General features: G+C 41.7%; 1 protein-coding gene across 1 annotated transcript in view; it reads left to right on the forward strand.

The window, feature by feature from the left end:
* The first annotated feature begins 18806 nt into the window (after nt 1-18806).
* Nucleotides 18807-19216, forward strand: part of EIPR1 (EARP complex and GARP complex interacting protein 1) — a 608423-nt gene continuing 608013 nt past the window's right edge. The window contains exon 1 of the mRNA XM_077960189.1: nt 18807-18816. The gene's annotated coding sequence lies outside the window, so the exon portion shown is untranslated. The remainder of the gene's footprint in view (nt 18817-19216) is intronic.

Consider the following 19216-nt stretch of genomic DNA (forward strand, 5'->3'; position numbering starts at 1 on the left):
CCAGGACAATCAGGCAAGAGAAAGAAATAAAGTAGGTTCAAATAGGAAAAGAGGAAGTCAAATTGTGTCTGTCTGCAGATGACATGACTGTATATTTAGAAAACCCCATCATCTCAGCCCCAAAACTCCATAAACTGATAAGCAACTTCAGTAAAGTCTCAAGATACAAAATAAGTGTGCAAAAATCACAAGGATTCCTTTACACCAAAAATATACAAGCAGACAGCCAAATCATAAATGAACTCCCATTCACAATCGCTACAAAAATAATAAAATACCTAGGAATACAACTTACAAGGGATGTGAAGGGCCTCTTCAAGGAGAACTATAAACAACTTCTCAAGGAAATAAGAGAAGATGCAAACAAATGGAAAAAATTCCATTCTCATGGACAGGAAGAATCAGTATCATGAAAATGGCCATACTGCCCTAAGTAATTTATAGATTCAATGCTCTTCTCATCAAACTACCATTGACATTCTTTACAAAATTAGAAAAAAACTATTTTAAGTTTCATATGGAATTGAAGAAAACCCCGTATAGCCAAGATAATCCTAGGCAAAAAGAACAAAGCTGGTGGCATATGCTACCTGACTTCAAACTATACTACAAGGCTACAGTAACCAAAACAGCATGGTACTGGTACTAAAACAGACATATAGACCAATAGAGCAGAACAGAGACCTCAGAAATAACACCACATGTCTGCAACCATCTGATCTTTGACAAACCTGACAAAAACAAGAAATGGGGAAAGGATCTCCTATTCAGCAAATGGTGGTAGGAAAACTGGCTAGCCATATGCAGAAAACTGAAACTGGACCCCTTCCACACCTTACACAAAAATTAACACCTTACACAAAAATTACACCTTACACAAAAATTAACTCAAGATGGATCAAAGACTTAAATGTAAAACTCAAAACCATAAAAACCCTAGAAGAAAACCTAGGTAATACCATTCAGGACACAGGTATGGGCAAAGACTTCATGACTAAAACACCAAAAGCAATTGAAACAAAAGCCAAAATTGACAAACGAGATCTAATTAAAAGAGTTTCTGCACAGCAAAAGAAACACTCATCAGAGTGAACAGGCAACCTACAGAATGGGAGGAAATTTTTGCAATCTTCTCGTCTGACAAAGGTCTAATATCCAGAATTTACAAGGACTTAAACAAATTTACAAGAAAAAAACAACCCATCAAAAAGTGGGTAAAGGATATGAACAGACACTTCTCAAAAGACGACATTTATGTGGCTAACAAATATATGAAAAACAGTTCAACATCACTGATCACAGAAATGCAAATCAAAACCACAATGAGATATCCTCTCACGCCAGTCCAAATGGCAATTATTAAAAAGTCAGCAAACAAGGGATGTTGGTGAGGTTGTGGAGAAATAGAACACTTTTACACTGTTGGTGGGAATGTAAATTAGCTCAACCATTGTGGAAGACAGTATGGCAATTCCTCAAGGATCTAGAACCAGAAATATCATTTGACGCAGCAATCCCATTACTGGCTATATACCCAAAGGAATATAAACCATTCTACTATAATGACATGTGCACATGTATGTTTATTGCAGCATTATTTACAATAGCAAAGATTTGGAATAAACCCAAATGCCCATCAATGATAAGGTGGATAAAGAAACTGTGGTACACATACACCATGGAATACTATGCAGCCATAAAAAGGAATGAGATCATGTCCTTTGCAGGGACATAGATGAAGCTGGAAGCCATCATGCTCAGCAAACTAACACAGGAACAGAAAACCAAGCACCGCATGTTCTCATAAGTGGGAGCTGAACAACGAGAACACATGGACACAGAGAGGGGAACAACACACATCAGGGCCTGCTGGGGGTGGGAGGTAAAGGGAGGGAACTTAGAGGACAAGTCGATAGGTGCAGCAGACCACCATGGCACATTTATACCTATGGAACAAACCTGCACGTTCTGCACATGTATCCTGTTTTTTCTAGAAGAAATTTATTTTAAAAAGTGACCAGAACTCATCAATAAGCTTATCTAATCAAGATTTCAGGATTCAGGTCAATATTAAAACATCAATAGTTTTTCTATATGTTTGCAATAAACAATAGGAAATATAAATTTTAAGTGCCATGTACAATAGCTACAAAACCAATATACTTATGCACAAATCTGATTTTAAAAGGTTAGGATACTAAATGCTACCAAACACTCATTTAAAAAATAGGCATGAATAAATGGAGAGATAGACCATGTTCATGGTATTTTATACCCAATATCATTAGCATGTAGATTCTCCCTGAATTGATCTATAGATCAATGGAATCCCAATCAATACTAGCAGGATTGCTACAGAAATTGACAAGTCACGTCTAATATTGATTTATTTGTAAAAGCAAAAGATCTGAAATAGCTCAAAACAATGTTGAAAAGGAAGAATACAATTGGAGGTTTCACATAACTGATTTCAAAACTGCAGTAATCAAGAAAGCTTCATATTGGTGAAAGGAAAAACACACAGATCAATGGGATAAACAGAGAGTCCAGAAACAAACCAACACATACATGGTTAGCTGATTATAAAAAATGCAAGTAACTTTCAAGCAGAAAGTGTAGTTCTTTTCAACAAAAGGTACAAGGACAATCAGAAATTCATATGCAAAATTTTTTTAAAATCCTCATTCCTACACTGCACTACATATAAAAATTAACTCAAAATGGGTCCTGGACATAAATGTAAAACATAAAACCAAACTTCCAAAATAAAACAGTAGAAAATCTTTGAGACTGTGGGTTAGGCATTGAAATTTTAGAAAGGACACGAAAGGCAGAATCCATGAGAGAAAAGATTGAGAAATTGGACTTCAAAATTAAAAGCTTCTGCTCTCCAAATACAATGTTAAGAGAACGGGAAGACAAGCCACATACTGGCAAAAAACATTTGCAAAACATCTGACAAATAATTTTCCTTTGAGAGGCCGAGGCAGGCGGATCACAAGGTCAGGAGATCGAGACCATCCTGGCCAACGTGGTGAAACCCCATCTCTACTAAAAATACAAAAATTAACTGGGTGTGGTGGTGTGCCCCTATAATCCCAGCTACTCGGGAGGCTGAGGGAGGAGAATTGCTTGAACCTGGGAGGCAGAGGTTGCAGTGAGCCGAGATCACACCACTGCAGTCCTGCTTGGTAACAGAGCAAAACCCAATCTCAAAAAAAATAAAAATAAAAAAGAATTTTCAAACAGAACTCTCAAAACTCAATAAAATGGACATGTTCCATCCAATTATAAAAACAGAGGCAACAGATTTGAACAAACAGGTCCCCAAAGATGATATATGAATGGCAAATAAGCATATGAAAAGATGAGCAATGTTATTAGTCACTAAGGAAATACAAAGTAAAATCACAAATGAAATGCAACTCCAAGACAAATTACTAAATAAAAATGTTATTTTAATTGCCAATGAAAACTGCTGGTGAGGCTGCAGATCACCTGAAACTTCTATTCACTTCCAGTCACTGCACAGGTGCAAAACTGTACATACAGCTGCCTAGCAAAAGTTTGCCAGCTTCTTACACAGTGAAAACTACATTCACTGCATGACTCAGCGATCCCGCTCTTAGGTATTACACAGTCTTTACATCGGTGAAGAGCAGCTCTTTTTAAATATTCAAAAATTGGACCCAAGTGTCCTTCAACAGGGAAGGAATAAACTAGTCCTGGTACAACCGTAATATGGAACACTACTCGGCGGTTGACAGGAATGAGCTGTTGTGCACACAGATGGGTGAACCCCCCGTGAACCACAGTAAGTGACAGAGGCGCGTATGCTCCATAATTCCAGCCATATGACATTGTGGAAAGGGTAAAACCAGGGGACAGAAAACAGACCAATGGCTGCCAGGGCATGGGGGTGGCGTGGGAATACACAGGTGACCACAGAGGGGCCCAAGAGAATTTGGGGGTGGTGGCTGTTCCATACCTTGACTATGCTGGTAGTTATATGACTGTGTGTTCCCAAAACTCCTGGAACTGGACACCGAGATGGATGAGTTCTACTATGTATAAAGTATAGCTCAATTTTAAAAAAGAAGATAAAATGGCCCAAGAAGGAAAGGGTGGCATGAAGTGGTGGGCTGGATGACTCTCCTGCATATGAGAATCATAAAACGGAATAAAATTATTACATGTATTGAAAGCACCTATGAAGGCCCTTGAAAACTCCCAGCAGAAGACAGCAACACAGGAGGAGTCGACTGTTTACAGACTTTACAGAGAGCTATGCGCCTCCAGCCCTCTGCCTGGGCACACCTCACCCACTCCTGCTGCAGCTGCCAAAAACCACAGTCCTTCTGCTCAAGGCGGCAGATGACTGTGTAAGCAGCTGAGCATCTAGAACGGTGAGGGGGAAATTTTGGAAACGAGAAAGTGCAGAAAGGCTGAGATGCCCAATCTGATAGGGAAGATCCTGGCTCTCCTTAACCACAATTACACATTTGCATACATTTGCCAAAACCCCTCAAGTTCAAGCAGATGTAAATTATATCCTCATGCTGTTACAAAAAAAAAAAAAAAAATAGCTTTCTGAAGAAAAAAAGTCCCAAGATAATATACTCTGGAGCTGGACAACCGAGGTGCTGGCTGGGGCAAGCAGAGCCTATACAAGACCAACCCAACTCCAGTCATCTCCAGAACACAGTACAGGAATTCACCAAGCACTCCGTAGCAACACCTCACCCAGCTGAAAACCACAATGCCTGGAAGCATCACCTGCCCAGAAAGCAGCCACAAGCAACAAAGAAACTCAAAGATGGGCCGGGCGCGGTGGCTCACGTCTGTAATCCCAGCACTTTGGGAGGCCGAGGTGGGCTGGTCACAAGGTCAGGAGTTCGAGACCAGCCTGACCAATATGGTGAAACCCTGTCTCTACTAAAAATACAAAACAAAAACTAGCTAGGCATGGTGGTGCGTGCCTGTAATCCCAGCTACTCAGGACGCTGAGGCAGGAGAGTCACTTGAACCCAGGAAGTGGAGGTTGCAGTGAGCCGAGATCACGCCACTGCACTCCAGCCTGGGTGACAGTGAGAGACTCCGTCTCAAAAAAAAAAAAAAAGAAAAGAAAAGAAACTCAAAGATACATCACAAGCCCACGTGTTGAAGCTCATGCACTTTGTCAATGAGGATTTCAAGAGATGGGTCTCTACTTACACATTGCAGGCACTCATACAATGTGGGCACTCACACAACACAGGCAAGCTTCGCTGTTTCCCTCCCTGCTGCAGAACAGATGTCACGTGTCAGAAAGGGGTGAGGGAAGCTGCTAGAAGCACACCAATAGCAACTGTGGGGATTCCAGGGAGAAGAGAGACCGAAACACTGCAGAAAGCACAACAGGCTGGAGCCATTTAGAACACGACAAAACCCCAGATGCCAGCCGTCCTTGAAAGCATCAAACAGTGCAGCAAAGGGAGTCAAGAAGTGCAAAATCATGACCGATTCATCAGGGAACAGGGCTTTACAAATGAACTGAAGGTCAGGCATGGTGGCTCGCACTTGTAAACTCAGCACTTTGCGAGGCCAAGGCAGGAGGATCACTTGAGCCCAGGAGTTCAAGACCAGCCTGGGCAACGCGGCAAGACCTAATCCCTACAAAAAAAAAAAACAATAACAACAACAAATTTGCCAGGCATGGTGTCACAGGCTGGTAGTACCAGCTACCGGGGAGTCTGAGGGTGCAGTACAACCCGCACTCCAGCCTGGTTGACAGAGCAAGACCCTGTCTCAAAAACTAAAAATGAAGTAATTGTAGATTAATCACAGGGACATCAGATACATGAAAATTTCACTTTTGCAAAACATCGTTGCTTAAAAATGAGGCAAGGGAGGCATTGTCGCATTTGCATTTTATCGCGCTGTTCTCACTAAAACCATTCAATTTGGCATGCAGCATCATCCGAAGCATGTGGTAAACAATTTGTAAGTCCTAATCACCACCTCTAAAATTAAACACTAAAAACGTATTTGCAAAAACCTAATTACTTCTTTTAAAATGTCACAAAATACTCTCCGAAACATTTCACAGAAGCACTAGACTGGAAATACAGGCACAAGGTGACACATTATTTGTTGCTGTTTTTTCAAGGGTCACTGCAGCGGATGCGAGGCAGCACTAATAAAGCCCTTCTTTTGACTTTGCCTCATTTACCACTGAAGAAACAGATTCTCCAGAAACATCCACCTCAGTCACACGACTCAGTATGGCGATGAGAGAATGAAGTTGCTGGGTGTTTCCTCCTATCGACTGTCAATCCTATCCATTGTCAATTACACTCTGAGCCTTTCTCCACCACGAGGGGTCGGACTCATCAACCTGGCAGGTTTTCCCGGGTGCCAGCTGGGAGCAGCTGCTGGATTCGAATAGCACCTCTCTCCGTGGTTCGCCCTACATTACCTGGACCGTTCATGCTGTTTCTGAATTAACTGTCTGAAACTTCCACTTTCTCTTGACCACACTGCCTTCTAGAGACTGCACAGAGGGTGTAAAAGGTGTCAGTTGTCATTGGCCCTGCACATGATTCTTGTGGCTGAGGGAAGGCAACATTTCACTTAGGTGAGGATATCTGGCAATTTTCTTGATTTCCAGTTATCCAGGTTATCAATAAAGGAAAAACAGAAGGTAATTCCACATACATCAATGTTCACATTCATCTCCTACTTTAGTTTATATTTCTAAGGTATAAGTAAAAAATCTAGTCTTGACAAAATAGCTCTAGAAAGGAAATGTCACCAATAATTCAATAGAAGGTGCACTGTTTCTCAATCTGCATTACCACGGTTTAGGAGGCCAGAATGGGGGTAAGAGCTGGTCACAGTAAAATGTTCACTGTAAAGACTTCCTTTGTTACTAGCGCAGCACAGGTGGAAGTACTCTGAAATTATGTGAAGACCATGTCTGTTATAACAACTAATCACTCTTCCTTATACATCATGCATGCATTCAACAGAGAGTTCATTTCCTTTTCTATAGTATAAAGGAAATGAGATCTTTTTAAATCAAAGTAAGCACTTTTGATTATCAAAATTATTTATTGGTAAGATGATAAGATTTCAGTAAATATTGATGATAATGTAATAACTAGAAAAATCAAGCATAAGCATGACAAGAAAATGTTTCTAAAAAACATTTGAGAAGGAGGACTACTAGGCCCTTCCTTTATGAATTGACTGGCATCTTTAAAGTGGAGCTCTTCAGAATCAGAAACCAGGAAATTAAAAGCAGGAAATGAAATAATGGGCAAGGCATGAGGTGGAATAGAAGATAGTTCTTCAACACATTAGGCACAAAGGAAGAACAAAGGAAAATAGACCTCTTTTCTAAAAATAGAGGAAAATTTCCACTGTAGAGGCTGAAAACTAAAGAGATCCAGATCCTCGTTTTAAATTTCCTGCAAATGTCAACTATCAGCCAATCACCAATTACCTTTTGAGCACCTACCCTATGACCAGGGCTCTGCAGGTCAGCATCACCGGCTACCAGGGAAATACAAGGTGTGGTCTCTGCACTCAGAGAACTTGCAGCCATACTGAGGGAATAATGAATAAATTTTAAACACATACCTCCAATTATGTTAATACAGACTAAGTTTTTCAGGATTTCAGAAGCTACCAAAGTTTGGAGTGGTCCGGATAGTTTCACAGAGGAGATCAGACTTAGGTGGGGACAATAAAGGTTTCAAACAGAGCAGTGACACAATTAAAGAGGCAATCATGGAAGAGTCACCTGCATGCAAGGGTACATGGAGTCAGAAGAGCATGAAGCCGGGGCTGACCTGCACCAGCCAGTGCTGAGGCCATGAGAAGGGAGAGGGAGGATGTGGTGCACTGGAAGAAGGAACCTGTGGAATGGCTGGCTGGAAACAGGTGTGCAGTGATGGGAGGCACTGAATATCAGGCTCAGGCCTCCAGGGCTTGAGCAGCTGAGAAAACAAGGAAGTGATTTATGGAGAAGAGTACGATGGTGTCTGCTGGCTTAGCACACTGGACTTGAGATGAAGCAGCATCTTGAAATGGAAATGCAGAGGCACATAAAGTCCTAAGGTCAGACTGCATGCTGTAGAAGCTCTGCAAAAATCAAAGGCAGCAGAGGTTTCAATGAAGACGGACTGAAATAGCATTTGGAAACAGAAGTGGGACAGACAAGACAACTGAGATTATGTTCAGAGTCTTCAGGGTAAACCCACCTACAAAGTGAAGCTGTGAGGAGAACCCACGAAGACAGGACGCGAGGTCTGTGCTTAGGACTGGAGCCAAGATGGAGAAGCCAGCACTGAGATGTGAACAAGGGTCTGTCACACTGAGGAATGGAGGAGTTTGAGTCCAACAGATGGACAAGCAGTGTACAAAAACAAACAAATAAAAAAACCCAGAGGTTACAAGGATAGAGTAAGTAATGAAATCATCACTGAATTCAACCATTAAAGGTGAAAGGTTATGAGAAAGAAAGGCAACACGAGATATCGGGAGTAGAGCCACATCTCAAGGGGCTGATGAGAAAATAGGAAGAAAGTAAAATTATTATATATCAATTATTGGCATGGAAAAGCAACTGAAAGAAATCTTCACATGGAACTAGTCACAAAACAAATGACAGTAACTACTTTAGGTCAATACATGAATATAGGCGGGGGTACAAGGTGGTAGGTACATATGCTGGAAAGGCCAGGAACAGCTTTTCAAAGTGGATGACACCTCTGCTTTCCGGTGAGTAGAACCAAAGTCCCAAGAGAGAAGGGAAGACTCATGACACTAACAAGGCAGCGTAGACACAGGCCCAGGGACCCTTGAGAGTTGAGGAACGAAGACATTTGAGAGGAAAATGGAGATGGGTCATTTAGGAAAGAAGGGTCTAACAGTCCGTGCTCCCCCAAAATGTATGTGTTGAAATCTTAACCCCTCAAGTGATGATATTAGGAGGCTGGACCTTTGGAAGGTGATCAGATCATGGAGGGGGGCTCAGTCCCTTCTAGAAGAGACTCCAGAGAGCCGGTTTGCCCCTTCCACCACATAAGGACACAGGAAGAAGCCATCATCTATTAGCCAGGAAACAAGCCCTCCCCAGACAGAGCCTGCCAGCACCCTGACCCCGGACTTCCCAGCCTCCCAAACTGGAGGGAATACATTTCTGTGGTTTATAAGCCTCCGACTCTATGGTATTCTGCTATGGCAACCTAAATGGGCAAAACGAAGGGGAACTTGTTTACCTCTGGGGCTCAAAGAAGCCATCTAACTTAAAGGTTAACCACACCTGGAACACTCAGCAAGAGGCCGTGTCAACGTCCTTCCAAGGCTGAAACAGTCCAACCTACGCTGTTTGCATTTAAAGGTGCAGTATCTGACTTTCACCCCAGAGTTCAGAAAAACTGCCAGCAGGCATTGAAGGACCACCTTTATTTACTTCTAGCAACACTGGGATTGGTTAAAGAGAGATGAAAGGGATGGCATGGCAGCAGTTTATTTGGAAAGAGTGGGAAAGGGCCATCCTAGAACACACAGATTAAGATCCAGGCTACATCATCGCATTCAAACTATGCAACCGAAGTGTCTTGAACAGCATCAAGGGCTTGAGGACTAAACATGACTTTCCATGAAGGACAAACCACACTCACTTCATCTCCACACAGGAAAAACAAATGACATCTTTCCTGGGGAGTTCTTCTGAGTTGATCTCACATAGCATTTCCATCAAGAACTTAGGAACATGACGTTGGGGGGACACTGAGGTAGGAAAAGCTCAGCTGAAGCCCAAGAGTTCCTGCCTCCCCTTCCAGGAAGGGTTGACAAGGACAGCTGGACCTCAAAGTGGGCTACACCCAGTAGTGTCCCGTCAGCCCAGGGCTGGGCGCCCGGGAGTCCTGAGGGAGGCACGGATATCTGGAGAACCGTGATGAGAAAAGGAGACGCACTGAGCAGAGCTGGATCAGGCAAAGGGAGGCAGCTCCGCCTCAGAGGAGTCGTGAGCTCCCACTGCAGAAGCCAAGGAGCAGTTAACAGGGAGCCCACAAGCTCCGGCTGTGTGCTGGGCTCCGGGCCAGGAGGCACCCAGGCCAAGACTCTGAGGCTAAGTGGACACAGCTTTCCACAGGGATTTGATCCCTTTTGTCCTAAACATATAAATACAGCTGTCATTTTTCTACTGTTGTGTCACAGTTTTAGAGATGTTTTTCTTCTTAATTTCTGATTCATAAACATTAAGAACTGTGCTCGACTTCTAATATTTTCTCTTGTCATTTCTCAAACAATGACAACAGTTAATGATGACTGAGTTCTCCTTTGTGCCCGGCACTCACCACGGATTCATCTTATGCACCCCTCCCAGTAGCCCTTCAGGGTGCTGTCACCCTTGCAGAAAATTGAGAAAGCCATGGCCTGGGACAGGTTATGTACTTAGGTCACACAGCCAAGGAGCAGCACAGACCTGCTCTCGCCCTGCTCTGCAATACCTCTGTCCACAACCTGGTACTCTAGGATATCAGCAGGAGCTTGAGGAACTCCTCCTTCAATGAGTCCTATTGGGATGCAAGACCGTTGCTGAAAGTGAACTGTTTTTGTTCTGTGAACGTAAATGCTATCACCACTATCCTCATCTCATGCACAACTTCCCAAAAGGTGGTCATGCATTCCTGGGGTTCTGTAGAACCTTCCAGGGATCAGTGAGGTCGAAACTATGCTCATGATAGTACTAAGAGTCATTTGCCTCTTTCCCTGTGTGGCATTTGCATTGATGCTACAAAAACAATGGCAGGTAAAGCTATGGGCGCCTGAGGACTAATCAAAGCCCCTGCTCCCAGCCGTACTCACTGCCACCAAATCACTCACTTCAACACACTTGCAGCGTTTGAGAAAATGCCAATGTCACCTCAAATGTCCTTCATGAAGGAATGAAAATTATGAATGTTATTCAACACTGACCTTGAGCACATGACCTTTGTAATATCCCGTGTAAGGAAATGAGAAGAACTCATGAAGCACTTCTGGTATGCATTGAAGCCAACAATTATCTCAAGAAAAAGCACTTATGTGATTGTGCACATTGCAAGCTGAACTAGACACTTGTTTCATGGAACTACTTCACTTGAAAGAACAAGTAACCTACAAACTATAGTTACTAATTCTTGGGTGGTTGGCAGGCATTTTCTCAGAATGAGGCTGTTATGTTTACAAAAGCAACTGAGAGTATTTGGGTTGAGCAATCAAATTTGAGCATTCAAAAAACTTCAAATTTTCAAAACATGCATGTGTGTTTGACAGTGTCCCAATACTAAAAGTCTTTTCTAAAGATGTTGATGAAAATATTAATGCATGTGATTTTTTAAATATTGTATAATTAAATGTGTCATACATTTGCATAACTCATTGAACATTTGCATAACTCAATGAACCAATATTTTCCAAATGACCAAAGCATCATGTTGCAAAATACTACATGGGTAAAAATGCATTCAAAGTACAGACTATAATAATAGATTTTAATGTAACAGGGAATAAAAAGTTCATTGATATGGGTTCTGATTCCACATTGTAACTAACCTTTAAGAAACTATCACTTGTCAAGTTTTGGTGTGGTACCAAATAATATCCACAATTATCAACAAAGTCTGTGAAAATATTCCTCTCTTTTTCAAGTATATGTTTACATGAGATTTTTATATATCACAAGCAAAAATAGAAAGATTACATTAAAAATATGCTTCAAGCCCCCTTGCCCATGACCTGGCCTCTACCCCCACATCCACCACCTTTCTGCACAGCCTCTTGTGTCTGAGGAGAGCAGCAGTCTAGATGCAGTGACCTGGTCTACACCTTGCTGCGTCTCACTGTGTCTGAACTCGGCACAGAGTGTGGCATGCCTGATAGGCACTGGATGCCTGCTATTTGGAATTCATTTAAAGCATTTCTATTGTAAGAGAGAAATGACTGAATATTTTTAAATTATAGTATTGATATTAGCAAAGAGATGCTTCCATTTCCCCTCCACTCATACAAAAGCACTGGAGAGGAAGAATTTCCAGTGGTGTTTCTGGCTCAGAATTGTAAGATCCCACAGACTCAGTCCGTTCTGCTGACGGACGGCGGGACGGGAGCCAGCCCCTCTGGCACAGGCGCATTTGTCAGCTGCAGGTGCACGGAGTATGTGACACATATTTGGACAGCAGTGACAAGGTCATGTGGCAAGAACACTGCACAGGCTTCAGGTGCAGAAGGCGGCACCGAAGGACGTTTAGGAGCATTTTCGCCCATTCCAACTATGCAGACGGCTTGTTAAGTTCACATGCAATCTGTGCCTACAATATCTACCAATTTGTGAAATGTATTCTTAAGTGTAAGTCAAGGTGTAAATTTGTGTTTGGGTATTCTACAACTTTTTTTAAGGCCTGTCTTTTTCTGCTTATTCTATTTACAAGCAGAAAATGTGAGTTTGTATTTATGGAACTCTTTTTTGCAATGCCATGGATGCCCCTCCTTCAAAGATCAATGAAGACAAATCCTGAAGATGAACAAACAAGAAACAAATGCCTTGCCATGAACGGAAATTATATGGCCTTATGGATGGAATCTCCACGCAATCTGAACAGTGAATCTCAGTTCAGAATCACAAATCCCAGCTGCTTCTCACACTGGCTTTCTCTTGGGGAAAAGCTGCCAGGTTCCCTGAAGATATGAAGAAAAAAGGCCCCTGAACAATCTCATTTGTCAATTCAAAGTGCCTGTGGACTTTCAAGCCCCTTTCCTCTTCACGTTTGATTTTCTTTCCTTAAATTACTCATCGGAGAAGACACATTTTTCTCCAAAATATGGCTGTCAATTTAGGGTGACCAAGTAATAAATTCCCCTAAAAGTACCTTCACAGAGTGTGGTGTAGGCAGCCAATAAGGATTTCTCTTTAAGCCTTCCCAGAAATGAAAATTTGAAATGTTACTTTTTGTGTCCAAAATTTATATTTACAACCATGTCTAAGTTACCATAACCTAAACTCCAGCTTGTTTGGTACCTTGCAGAAACATCATAAATTGACTATATGTACAATTATAATTTGAAATAATTCATATATTTTAAAAGTTACAGATAGCATCTCTGTAACTCATGGGGAAAACCAAGTAAATACAATAACATGCTTTCTTTTTGTGACTACAATAGCTTGTGCATTATGTGGCCATATTTTAATAAACACCCACCAACCTGAGGCCAACAGAAGTGGGACAAGGGGCCACTCGTGGAGAAAAGAAATGGAATCTGAAGCTCCAGACGCCAGGGACTGGATGCATAGCTCAGAGGAGACCATCCAGCTGAACTAGCAGGGACTGTTTCTGTTTTCTTCAGGGCCTATTCCTGCTGCTTAGGCATTACAAGGCAGGCATCAAGTTCTAGGAACTACTTTAATGTCCTCTCACCCCATGGGAGGTACCTACACTGACACTTTTAATTAAGAGTTTGCTCACAGCAAAATCCCATCGCTGTTCTTTGTCTAGGTCATAGCAGATGTCCCAAAGTAAGAATTTTGTCTATCTGCTTAAAAACAATTTTCTTTAACAGATAATATTGTGGATAACTGGTGAATTTTTTAAAAAATGAACTAATAAATGAATGACCAAACAAAGGCTATGAGGAATTGGGTGCTTCCTGAACACCCACTTCATCTCATCTCCTTTCCTTTTCACTGTCAAGGTCAAAAACAAGTTAGAACATATCAGAGGGGCAGAGAATGCCCTGAGGCGGTCTGTCATGAGAGCACTGCCTGGATCCCGCAGTCTGTCCAGAGGGCAGCTTGGAGGGGAAGACATTCTGCCAGTGGGAGGGGAGGAAGGGCGCTGGCCCAGCCTTGGCATGACGCCCAGGCCACTGCAAACACCACAGTGCTGGAGAGGCCCCCAGGAGAGCTGGGAAGCAAATCCAAGCCCACTGGGGAGAGGGAAAGAGGATGAGAATTTGAGTCCTCAGCCGAGCAACCAGGAAGAAAGTAGGGAAGCTTCCGAGATGGAAGGCAAGGTGGCGAAAACTGACCTGCATCCGCTGGTCTTTGTTCGCTTGCTCCCTCTCCAGGCTAGACTGGAACCATTTCATTTCTTTCTTCAGGACCCAAGTTGTGATTTCTAAAATTGTCATGAATACAACGAAAGTGTTTCCATGGAGCCCACCATATGAAAAGGCAGACTGGTTCATCCATGACTGTCCCTTACAAAACGCCAATGCAATACCTTGTGTTTTACTAATGAAGAGCATTGCCCAGAGCATCTTTTCTGTTTTTAAGTGAAAATCTTTCTTCTATTATTTGAGTCCAAATGAATCTCCTATGTAGAGAGGGATAGAGGGATCCAAGTTTTCTACTTCTAGAACGACATAATTTTTTTTTTTTTTTTTGAGATGGAGTCTCGCTCTGTCACCCAGGCTGGAGTGCAGTGGTGCGATCTCGGCTCACTGCAAGCTCCGCCTCCTGGGTTCATGCCATTCTCCTGCCTCAGCCTCCTGAGTAGCTGGAACTACAGGCACCCATCACCACGCCTGTCTAATTTTTTTTTATATTTTTAGTAGAGACGGAGTTTCACAGTGTTAGCCTGGATGGTCTCGATCTCCTTACCTCGTGATCCACTCGCCTGGGCCTCCCAAAGTGCTGGGATTATGGGCGTGAGCCACCGCGCCCGGCCTAGAACCACATAATTTTCTAAAAGTTTCATTGCTTAATATTTCACCACAACCCCACTGAGTATTACTGATGACCTTACACTTCATTTTTGAGACTCCAATGTTGATCACTATTGACCTTGTCTCTTAAAGAAGCAATAAAAGACTTAGCTGTGGTGATGGAGTGGTATCAACATAATAAAGAGAAAAAACAGTAAAGATACTGGGCAGGCAATGCATTTTAAAAATCCATTAATGAATCAATGCCATTTTCATTTTGTCACAAAAATCCTGAGTCAGAGACAAGGCTGGATCCTGATTTTATTGGCATTTCTGGCAATGTTAATTAAATGAAAACCCTCCGCTGGTTGACTGGGAAAGCACACAAGGAAAGGAGGTGCCTGTTAGGGATTTGTGGATGCACATCACTTCGGTAAGACACTGAAACGGTGTTTTCATCAGTAGCTGCAGGCGATGGAAAACGGCCGATGTTCTGAGCTTAGCATGTCTTAAGCATGTTAAATCATTTAAATATTGTTTATGTCAATCGATATAAACCACTACTTTGATCATTTAAAGAGGCCGCACTATTTTATCACTTGTCTAATAGCTAATAGCACATCAACTACTCACTTTTTTCACCTGATCTCATCTGGGGCATTCTGGGTAAACACTGGCAGAAGGCGCACAGTTTCTCAGCTTCCGCAGAGCACCCGAAGCACGAGGAGACTCCTTGGGAAGACCTGTCTCCTTCAAGACCCTTCGTCAGTCTGGTGGATTTCAATCCTCAATGAATTTCTAAGCACACTATGATTTGGGGTGCAGTCATAAAGACAAGAAGATTAAAAAGCAAAATAGACATGATTCTCTTTTTGTTGTAGGAAAACAAGCACACAGCAGCACATAGCGTTAATCGATCATAGATAACTCCTGTTCTATAACTACTGTTCTAAAGTTACCCACTGTGTTCTATTTTCTTATGTTCTTGTCATTCTGACTCCACCCAAAGTCAAAAATTTCCTAGTTTTCAACAACATGAAATATCAAAGCCTAAAAGCTACAAGAGGATCAAATCTCTCTTTCTTTAATCCTATAAGGCCCAGGCTTAGTTAGTTAAGAAATTTTGAGCAGTGAGTACCCCTGGACAGGGAGGGAGGAGACATATAAGCAGAGGATGTGCTCCATACATAAAGAAATGAGTATTTAATAGGAAAAGAATTAACCATCCAATGGAGAGTTGTTGAAAACTTGAATGCAAACACAAAATCACTTGGGGGATAATTGGAAAAAGGCAAAGTATTTGGAAATGACATGATTATAATAGCATGCTTCCTGAAGGCTGAGAGCATTAAGAGATGACCAGAATGGGTAATTGCTTCTTGAAAGAGGTGACTCACAGAACAATTAGAGGCATGGCATTAGAAAAAGAATGAAGGATCAAGTCATAAATATAAATAAATACAGTATAAAGTTGAGCAATGATGAGAATTGGTACTATTTACTGTAAGCCATTTCTTCAAGAGAAGCATAGGAGCCAGTCCTCAGTTCAAAGGAAGTCTGGAAATCAGGGCAGGAAAAGGGTCTCTGGATTCCACATGGAGTTTTGTGTGGTGCTTGGCAGTTTTTCACTCTTGTTTCTCCAATAGGCTAAAATATAAATGTTTCAAGGGCAGACAAAACCCACTATTTTTCTATCACATTGAAAACAATTTGGCCAGGCAGAGTGGCTCACGTCTGTAATCCCAGCACTTTGGGAGGCCGAGGTGGGTGGATCACTTGAGGTCAGGAGTTCGAGATCAACCTGGCCAACATGGTGAAACCCTCTCTACTAAAACTACGAAAAAAAAAAAAAAAAAAGTTAGCTGTGTGTGGTGGCACGCGTACCATGCCTGTAATCCCAGCTACTCAGTTAGCTGAAGCATGAGATCTTTTGAACGTGGGAAGCAGAGCTTGCAGGTGACAGAGGAAGACCCTGTCTCAGAAAAAGAAAGAGAGAGAGAAGAGGGTTGGGGGGAGGAAGGGAGGGAAGGCAGGGAGGGAGGAAGGGAGGGAAGGAAGAGAGGAAAAGAAGGAAGGAAGGGAAACAGAAGGAAGAAAAACATTTAACAAAGGATGTTAACAGGCTTTGAATGTTGCCTCCAATATGCATTTAAAAGGACTTTGCTTTGATATGATCATGCATAACACTGTCATGAAACTTACAAAGTACTCCTTTAAAAGGTGATAGACCATTTCACAAATCGATGACTATAAATACTAAAAATCTTAGGTACTTTTTTTTAACTAATAGCACATTTATTGTTGATCAAAATTATACTTGATTTTTGAAGCCTTTGGGAAAAAAAAGGTCACAATTATCTTCTCATACACGTTGCACCTGGAACTTGTCACTACAGCATCCTGTCGTGCTGCTTGGCCGTCGGAAGTGACCGAGATGTTCATATTACAATCTATGATGCAAAAACACAAAATGAAAACAGCAAACTGCACACCCGGTGTATTCTGAATGCTCTTTGTTGCTGTCATATTTCAGAAAGTTACTATGTGCCCAATACAGGATGGAAGTAGAATAGTTCAACACCTAGATTCATGATTTAAAATTGTAGTTTACATTTTAAAATCTATTAGTGGATAAAATATTCAGTCTGTTTACTTTTCTTCTCTTAAATCTATTTCTCATTAGCGTCAAAAAAAATAGCCAATGAGAAATCAAATTGAACATTTGTTGCTGAAGAAAAACTGAAATTTCCTTTTTAAATTCTGATTTGAGATCAAATACTCAGAGCAGATGACATCCAGGAAGCCACACTTGCAACACAGCTCTGGGAAAATTCCTCATAAGTCCATGATGCCTGTTGCTTTGTTGTTGCTGTTTTTAAAGTGATGGCAGCTCTGCTCAAAAACGTTTAAATCGATTTCAAATAAATAAAATCAACATTCTGAAGTAGACTGAGAAAAAAACCTAAAATGTTGAAAATATCCTCAATACTGATTCATAGTATTTCTTAAAATAGAATTTTCTATTATTTGACAAGTTCTGACCTTCTTAATACTCTACACAAAAAGGAAACTTAAAATGGAAAACAGTCCTGAAGAACATGCACAAAAGTGAGAACAGACTCTGAGCAGAGGAATTCAGGGTTTTCACTTTCTCATTTTTTTCTTATCTGCATTTTCTAATAAGTCTACAACCAACATAAATTGTTTACAGTTTAACAAAGTATTAAGTTTTAAACTAGTGTGAGGTATCAGAGGAGAAAATTTCATTTAAAAATATAATTAATAGGCTGGGCACGGTGGCTCATGCCTGTAATCCCAGCACTTTGGGAGGCCGAGGCGGGCAGATCATGAGCTCAGGAGATCGAGACCATCCTGGCTAACACGGTGAAACCCCGTCTCTACTAAAAATACTAAAAATTAGCCAGCGTAGTGGTGGGCACCTGTAGTCCCAGCTACTTTGGAGGCTGAGGCAGGAGAATCGCTTGAACCCGGGAGGCGGAGCTTGCAGTGAGCCGAGATAGTGCCACTGCACTCCAGCCTGGGTGACAGAGAGAGATTCCATATATATATATATATATATGTAGTCTACTGTAAGGCATTGCGCATGCCTGATGCTGAGAAAAGTGCAAATATGAGTAAAATCTCATTCCTACTTTCAAAGACTTTAGACCTCCATTGGAGTCATGATTAAATTACAGAATAATAACAACAACAGTAGATAGCATTTAACCCCAGACCACTGAGTAAGGCACTTTTAAATACTTCTAATCTTTACACTCACTTCGCAAGTTGGAAATTATCTGTTTCACAGATAAGGAAACCAAGGGTCGGAGAAATGAAACTATCTGCGCACAGTTTGCATGCGGCCAGATTCGCATTCTTTTCATTCCATTGTGTTTGGTAAAATATTCCCTTTAAAAGAGTAACATGTATGCCAAACAAGTGATAAATGCTCCAAAGAATTACTTGGCATTCAAAACAGATATGATTTATGCTTACAGGGACATCGCCATGAACACACATTATTGATTCCCAATCATGTGCGGTTAGGTTGGCTGTAGCGAGTTCCAGAGGATGGAACGCCACATAACAGAATGGATTACACTGATTTTAACACGGGAGTTAAGAGTGGGGAAAACCAAGTGTCTAATGTCAAGCTGAGGAACAAAAACTTTCATTATCTAGCTCAAATACAAATAATATAAACACATTTTCAACATAGATATGCTATACTTTTCAGGAACTTTCCAAACCATTGTCTCATTAATTCTTGAAAAGTAAAGTAAGCAAACCTATAAACATGTAAAATGATTGTTGATTGAATCAATCAAGTTACTTAACAAAGGACACCTAGCAAGTTAGTGGGAAAGCTATTACAGGAATTTAGTGGTCTTCCAGCCACAAGGCTGCCTGTACATCCACACAGAGGCTCCATACATGGGCGGAACACACCCGCACCAGAGGCTCCCTGCATGGGCAGGACACACCCATACCAGAGGCTCCGGGCTCGGGCGGGACACACCTACACGAGAGA

The sequence above is a fragment of the Macaca mulatta genome, chromosome 13 (assembly GCF_049350105.2).
Source record: "Macaca mulatta isolate MMU2019108-1 chromosome 13, T2T-MMU8v2.0, whole genome shotgun sequence".
In the NCBI taxonomy this organism is placed as follows: domain Eukaryota; kingdom Metazoa; phylum Chordata; class Mammalia; order Primates; family Cercopithecidae; genus Macaca; species Macaca mulatta.